Genomic DNA, 8158 nt, shown 5'->3' with positions numbered 1-8158 from the left:
GGTGCACACTTGTAATCCCAGCATTCGAGAGGCTGTCAGGAGTATCATGGTTTGCAGACTGACTCAGATAGATAGATAGATAGATAGATGATAGATAGATAGATAGATAGATAGATATCTGGAGAGAGAGAGAGAGAGAGAGAGAGAGAGAGAGAGAGAGAGAGAGAGAAAGAAGAGAGATGTATGTATGTATATATGGCTGGAGGTGTGCTCAGTGGTAAAACACCCCAGGGTTTAATTCTCAGTAAAACACACACATACACACACGACCTGAGAAAGGAAGAAAAGGAGATGGGACTTTTGGGACCATGGAACTTTATCTGTACATTAAAATGATGAATATATGACAGATGTTCTTGCAAACTCACAGAATATAGACCAAGAATAAACCCCAATCTAACATGGATTTGGGGTGATAATGAGGTATTATTGTGAGTTCATCAATTATAACAAATGTGTCACCTGGTGGGAGATGTGGATGATGGGGAGGCTATTGTATATGTGAGGGTAGGGCGGTATGGAAAACCCTTGGGCCTTTCATCCAATTTTTCTGTGAACATAAAAACGACTCTAAAAATATTCAAAAAATCACTGTGGGGGATATGAAATAACCATTTTAGTAATTTCAATTTCAAATAAGATACTATCAATTCACGATTTTCTGCTAATAAGTAAAAACTACTCTAAAATATTCAAAAAAATCACTGTGGGGGATATGAAATAACCATTTTAGTAATTTCAATTTCAGATAAGATACTATCAATTCACAATTTTCTGCTAATAAGTAAATCTTTTAGTCATCCTTTGATATCCATGGGGGAATGGTTCCAGGACCCCACTATAGATACCAAAACCTGTGAATGCTCAAGTCCCTCCTATAATATAGCACAATATTCACATACAACTATTCTAAAAATAGTCTATTAAAAAGGAGCAGTACCAGCCAGGCGTGGTGGCTCACGCTTGTACTCCCCGCGCTTGGGAGGCTGAGACAGGAGGATCACACAGGTTCGAAGCCAGCCTCAGCTACTTAGTGAGGCTCTCAGCAACTTAGTGAGACCCTGTTTCCAAATAAAATATAAAAAAGGTCTGGGAGTATAGCCCAGAGGTAGAAAGCCTCTGGGTTCCACCCCCAGTACCACAAAAAAATAAAAATAAAAAATAAAAAAGGAATAGAACCTTACCCAATGAGCTCAAGCAAGGACAAACAAGATACTACTAACAAATACCTTTTTTTTTTTTTTTTTTTTTGGTGGTACTGGAGGTAGAACCCAGAGGCTTTCTACCTCCGGGCTATACTCCCAAACCCACTTTATATTTTATTTGGAAACAGAGTCTCACTAAGTTGCTGAGAGCCTCACTAAGTAGCCGAGGCTGGCTTCAAACCTGTGTGATCCTCCTGTCTCAGCCTCCCAAGAGTAGGGATTACAAGCGTGCGCCACCACGCCCGGCTTAACAAGTACCTTTTAAGAGTCCGATTATGTGTTGAGCACAGCTAGAGTTTTTATAGATACTGCAGTTATTTGATCTCCACAACAATATTATTGGTAGGTGTTATTTTCCCTGTCTATTAGACAAGAGAATTATGTTTCAAGGCTTGATAGAAAATATAGGCAGAAGAAAAAAGAAAAAAAATGCATGTCTAGGACCAAGGACCTGTTATTATTAGAGATCAGGTAGGCCTCATTGGGTAGCATAATGGAGGAACACCGGTATGTAAGGAGTCTTGATCAAAAATGATCACAGGAACCCTATGAGAAGTGTTTGGGCTTTTTTTTTTTTTTTTTTCTTGGAACTGGGGTTTGAACCCAGGAACATTCTATCTTGGAGCTATAATCCCAGTCCTGTTTATTCTCTATTTTGAAACAGTCTCACTAAATTGCTGAGGGCCTATGTAGCTGAGGCTGGTGGCAAACCTGCAATCCTCCTGTCTCAGCCTCCAAGTACTGGGATTACAAGTGTGCACTTTTCCCAGCTTTGAGAAGGAATTTTAAAGCCTCAACGGAATTTGGATCTCACCCTGTGGATACTGGAGAAACTTTGGTGATTTCAGAGCAAGACATTCTGCTCAAGGAGATGGTATGGAGGAGAGTTGATAAGACGTAGGCAGGAGAGACCCGTGAGGAATCATGAGAGGAGGGGAGCTTGATATAGGACAGTGGGAGGCGATGCAGAGGGGGAATCCTAAACCCTCTACATAGAGAAATTAAACTAGGTTTGAGGGATGATGACTTTGGAGCTACCCTCAGTGGGAACCACCGTTCCTCACATACTGAGCTCTCCAACCTGCTTCAACAACACCAGCTCATACAGGAAAGAAGAACTCCTGGTCTCTTATGGAATAGAAGTCTCAGCTGCACCCTGGACTGTGGCGTGCCAAACCTCTAAACCCAAAGCAGAGCAAACTCTGCTCAGGAATCCCAGAAGTTATCTTGAAAAATTATTCTCAATGCCCCACCCCAAGTGAGGATTCTCAGGATTGGAATGGGCAGTCACAAGAAAAGATCATACCAGTTTGATGCTATAACACCTCTTCCCCCTCCAAAAAAAAAAAAAAAAAAAAAGGAAGTTAGAAAGAAGTTTTTGTCATTTCCCAGCAGTCCAGGATCTGGTTGGACCAAATCCTGTATGGGAACTCAGCCCCCCAACCCCCCAGCCCAAGGCTTTGATTCCTGCTTCTGACTGCCACAGGGCTGGCAGGTGGCCCTGGGGGTCCGCCCCCTCAGGAACCCATCCACAGCTGCGGCCACTTGCCACACCCTATCCGGGAGGTGGTAGCATTTCAATGGTAAAGCAACAAATCCTCAGGCTGTGGCTAACCAGCTTTAAAGTTCGCTGGAAACTGTGTCATATTCACAAAGAAATGGCAGACTATGGAGTTAGGGTGATAACATGTAGCCCATGTACTACTCTGGTGCGGGCCTGGCAGTGGGAGAGGTTGTAGTGTGGGAAGCAGAGGGCATGTGGGAATTATTTCGTACTTTCTGCTCGCTCATTCCTCTAAAATATAAAGTCTATTAGATACTAAAGCAATATACTAGGGAATTAAGAGCCAGATTCAGAAATCAGACTGTCAGTCTAATTCGTAGGCTGAGTGGCCTGTACCTTTCGCTCCAAAATGGTCTCACTGTGCCACATATACTTTTTCTTTCAATAAACAAGCACGTATAATCAGAAAAAATTTTGTTAACTGTTCCAAAGGTGGGAAGTCCAAGACTGAGGTTTGTATAATTGCTGGTCTTGGACCAATCCTACTAGTACCTCCCCCCACCCTGACATAGAGGTTCATTTGTGGATGACACCAACTGTTCACCAGCCATCTCTTCCAGGATCCAGGCCTACGTATCCAACTACCTTCTGGACAGTTTACTTATGTGTCTCAAAGGGACATCATGCTCAACTTGTCCGAAGTTGAATTTATGACCTCCCCATCTCTACCCCCAACCCTCCTCCACTGTTTCCCCAATTTTAATGAAGGTCCCCATCCCTATTCAGATTTGCAAGCCAGCAGCCTTGAAATCATGCTAGACTCTTCCCTTTACCATCAGACAATCCCAACACCCAGTTTGTTATTCTTACTGATAGGATTCATGTGCCTCTTTCCATCTTGACCTTCACTGTGGGAAGCCATTAAGGTTTTCCCCTAAAATAATATTTCTTTTTTTTTTTTTGTGGTACTGGGGGTGGAACCCAGAGGCTTTCTACCTCCAGGCTATACTCCCAGACCTTTTTTATATTTTATTTGGAAACAGGGTCTCACTAAGTTGCTGAGAACCTAAGTAGCTGAGGCTGGCTTCGAACCTGTGTGATTCTCCTGTCTCAGCCTCCCAAGTGCGGGGATTACAAGCGTGCGCCACCACGCCCGGCTTCCCCTAAAAGAATATTTCTGACTCAGCTGACTGTCCTTCGCCCAGAGTCAACAAGGTTTGGGGTTATGGAAAGTTCAAAGTAAAAGGTCTGAGAGAAGATCAGATGGTAATGGCACGAGGGTATTGATTATCCTACCTGTAATGTATGTGCTTTGGGTTGGTTTCTATTGTATTCTGGTGGTGATAGCACGGGGATGTTGATTGACTGTAACTCTAGAAATACCCCAGGAGTGGAGAGGCCGGGAGAGAGATGATGATATTGACCCAGAAGTAGGCGTCGGCCAGTAGGTCGGCCCAATAGAGAATACTGACCCAGGAGTAGTCATCAACCAGTAGAACATATTGACCCAGGAGCAGGGGTTGGCCAGTAGAGATAGTAGGCTGGCACCCCCACCCCACGTTAGAATTAAATAAAAAATTATTTGAATCAGCCGGGCATGGTGGCGCACGCTTGTAATCCCCGCGCTTGGGAGGCAGAGCCAGGAGGATCGCGCAGGTTCGAAGCCAGCCACGTGCGCTGGCTTAGGAGACCCTGTTTCCAAATAAAAATGTAAAAATAGGTCTGGGAGTATAGCCCGGAGGTAGAAGGGCTTCGAGGAACCCCAGTACCACCAAAAAAAAAAAAAAAAAAAAAAAAAGAATCAAATTCTAAGAGTTGAATTCTTCATCCTCACACCTCTCTTCAGAACCCATACCTTTGCTGCCTGGATCCGGCACTCCACTGAATTCAAGCCATCATAACCACGCACCTGGCCTTCTGTTGTACTCCTACTGGTCCTGCATCCTCTTGCCCTCTCCTGTCCTTCCTCCAAAGCTAAAAAACCCAGTCCTTTCACCATCACATAAAGCCCGATGGCTTCCCACTGTTCTTTAAATATAGGGGCAGATATAATACAGAACTCCTGTCCAGGACAGCTGACTAGGGACACTTGCCTGCAACTGACCTCTTATGTTCCATACTGTGACAGTGTGTTTCTTTTTCCTCGTGACTAAATAGCTTTAGTTTCTGAGAAAAGGAGACTGGATTACTTTGATTTCTGATAACCATAAAACTGCAACCCATACAGTTCTGGAGATTAATGGCTTTTTTTTTTCCCAGAACCGAGATTTGAACCCAGGGGCATTCTACCTCCGAGCTATTCTCCCAGCCCTATTTATTTATTTATTTATTTATTTATTTATTTATTTATTTTTGTGGTACTGGGCATGGAACCCAGGGACATCCTACCTCCGAGCTACACCCCAAGCCCTATTTTATTATTTTTTATTTTGAAACAAGGTCTCACTAAGTTGCAGAAGGTCTCACTAAGTAGTTGAGGCATTCCCTGAACCATGATCCTCCTGTCTCAGACTCTCAAATGCTGGGATTACAAGCATATGCCACAACACCCGCCTATTTTTTTTTTTTATTCTTTATTTTGAAACAGTCTCATTAGTTGTGGAGGGCCTAAGTTGCTGAGGCTAGAAACAAACCTGAGAACCTCCTGTCTCAGCCTTCCAAGTACTAGGATAACAAGTGTGTATCACCACGCCTGACGTTAATGGCCTTTTGAATACAAATCTTTTAAATATGTATGAACTGGGACTTTTTTTTTTTTTTTTTTTTGGTGGTACTGGGGTTCCTGGAAGCCCTTCTACCTCGGGGCTACACTCCCAGACCTATTTTTACATTTTCATTTTGGAAACAGGGTCTCCTAAGCCAGTGCACGGCTGGCTTCGAACCTGCGCGATCCTCCTGTCTCCACCTCCCAAGCGCGGGGATTACAAGCGTGCGCCACCACGCCCGGCTGAACTGGGACATTTTTAAAAAAAGATGTTACAAAGAACATCTTGAACCAGATAAGACCTTAAAGATGGATTGGTCTAGAGCAGAGATCTGCCAAGTGAAGCCTGGGCCAAATCCAGCCTGCCATTTGTTTTTCTAAACAAACACTTATTGGAACATGGTCACACTCATTCATTGGGTACTGTCAACACCAATTGTGCTATAACTGCAGAGCTGAGTAGTTGCAACATACTGCGTGGTGTGCAGAGCCTAAAATACCTGGCCCTTACCAGAAGAAAAATGGTTGCAGAAAAGTGTTCTAGAGGTTTCCACCCTGGGCTGGGGTTCTCAAAGAAGGGTTACCTCAGGGATTCTGCTTAAATTGGTATGGAGTTGGGATCCAAGTATTGGAATTAAAAAAAAAAATAGTTTCTCTACATGGTTCTAATTTGCAGCCACAGCTGACAATCACTGAGTGATCCACTTTTTTCTTCCACAGAGGAAAGTTAGGCCTAGATGTTAAAATCTCCCCCCTCCCTTTTTTGCAGTGCTGGGGAATAAAACCAGGGTCTCACACATGCTAGGCAAGTGCTCTAGCACTGAGCTACACCCCCAGCCCACGTCCCCTTTTGTAATAAAAACTATTAGCATATATTAAGCCCTGTGGAGTAAATCTACCTCCATTATCTCGTTTAATTCTTAGAGTTTCCGTGAGCAAGAAGCACTGCTGCCCCGGCCTCGAGTCTGCCTGACAGAACTGAGACTCAGAGAACCTCGTCCTGTGCCCAGTCCATTTAGGTAGCTAAGACTCACATGTAGGTTTTTAAATCCAGTCAGTCACTGATGTTAACTGTACAAGTTACATATTTAATTTTGGGATATGGAGTCCCATTTCCTTTCAGCATCTCTAACATAGGATAGCACCTACTGTCTCCAGAACATTTAGAAATCTCCTTCCTAAAGTGGATTATGCTCTGCGAAGCCCTAGGATTCCTTCGGGTCATGGCGAGAGTAAGCTGAGGAGAGTATATGTATGTGGCTCTAGTCCCTGTGCCTTACTTCACTACTGCAGGTGTAATCTTACTTGTTCTAATATCAGGGTCCCACATCCAATTTATATTTGAATAGTTTCACCTTCAAAGACCACTGATGGGGTCTCACTGAGTTGCAAAGGTCCTCACTAAGTAGCTGAGGCTGTCCGTGAATCGCGATCCTCCCGTCTCAGCTTCCCAAATGCTGGGATTACAAGCGTGCGCCGCCACACCTGGATTACCAACATCCTTTTTGAGAAATAAGGACCTATTCTTAGCAGACCAGCATTTCCCACTTCTACCAGAGTAACTGAAGTGGCTCATCCCTGCTTCCTGTGTACTTTGGTCTATACTGCATGATCCACTTTAGGAAGGCAGCAGCCTCATTCGCTCTCTAGCTGGGCCGCATACTTCCTCCCACTGAGTATGTGAGCTTGTAGCCTAACCCAGATGCTCTCTACCTTGTTTCACCCCTGTGCTTTCTTTCCTGAAAGTAAAGCATGGGTAACTGGGAAGGGGGTGGATAAGACATTCTCTTGCATTTTTTCCTGTTTCCAAAGAGGAAGCAACATTTATCTCCCTCTTTGCAGAGAGAAACCCTCACACTGGGTAGAAAACATCAGCTCTGCATTCTATAACCTGATCCCCACCTTTCTGTAAGAGAAATGACTGATTAGTTAAGAGTCTAGGACATTCAACGGACTGATCTGAGTTTCTAGCAGGAGTGGTGTCTCTGTGCACCGGGTGGTACTATGGCTAACTAGGTCCTGATAAGTCAGAGTCTGTTCTTGAATCTAGCAAGAGGATTATACCTAGAAGCAGCAGGAAGCCTCCACTGTGAATCTATTGTTCGTTCCAAAAATGACAAAGACACCCAGGGGCACAGCCATTGAATACCCTCATATTTTTACAGTTATTTGAGGAGGCAATATCAGACAATACTATAGCCTGTCAGAACTCTAGTGCTCAGGAAATGCATAGTCCCTTTTTACCCCATTTTTTTTTTTTTTTTTTGGTTGGTCTGGAGATGGAACCCAGGGTCATTCTACCTCCAAGCTATACCCCCTGCCCTATTTTTTTTATTCTTTATTTTGAAACAGGGTCTCACTAAGTTGCAGAGGGCCTCACTAAGTAGCTGAGGCTGGCTGTGAATCACGATCCTCCAGTCTCAGCCTCCTGAATGCTGGGATTACAAGCGTGCACCACCATGCCCGGCCTCACATTTTTTTTTAAATTCTGGTGCTGTGGATTGAACCCAGAGCCTCACAACTGGTAGCCAAGCACTCTACCACTGAGCTACACCCCAGCCCATAGTCCCAAAGTCTTAATCAAAGAGGCTGTGACTTTAAATCAACATTAGCAACATCTTTTCCTTCTTTCTTATTTATTTATTTATTTATTTATTTATTTATTTATTTATTTATTTATAGGATCTGGGGATGGAACCCAGGGGCATTCAGCCTCCGAGCCACACCCTCTGCTCTAGTTTTTAT

The sequence above is a fragment of the Muscardinus avellanarius genome, assembly GCF_963383645.1.
Source record: "Muscardinus avellanarius genome assembly, chromosome: 15".
Taxonomy (NCBI): domain Eukaryota; kingdom Metazoa; phylum Chordata; class Mammalia; order Rodentia; family Gliridae; genus Muscardinus; species Muscardinus avellanarius.
Note: the sequence above shows the minus strand (reverse complement) of the source record.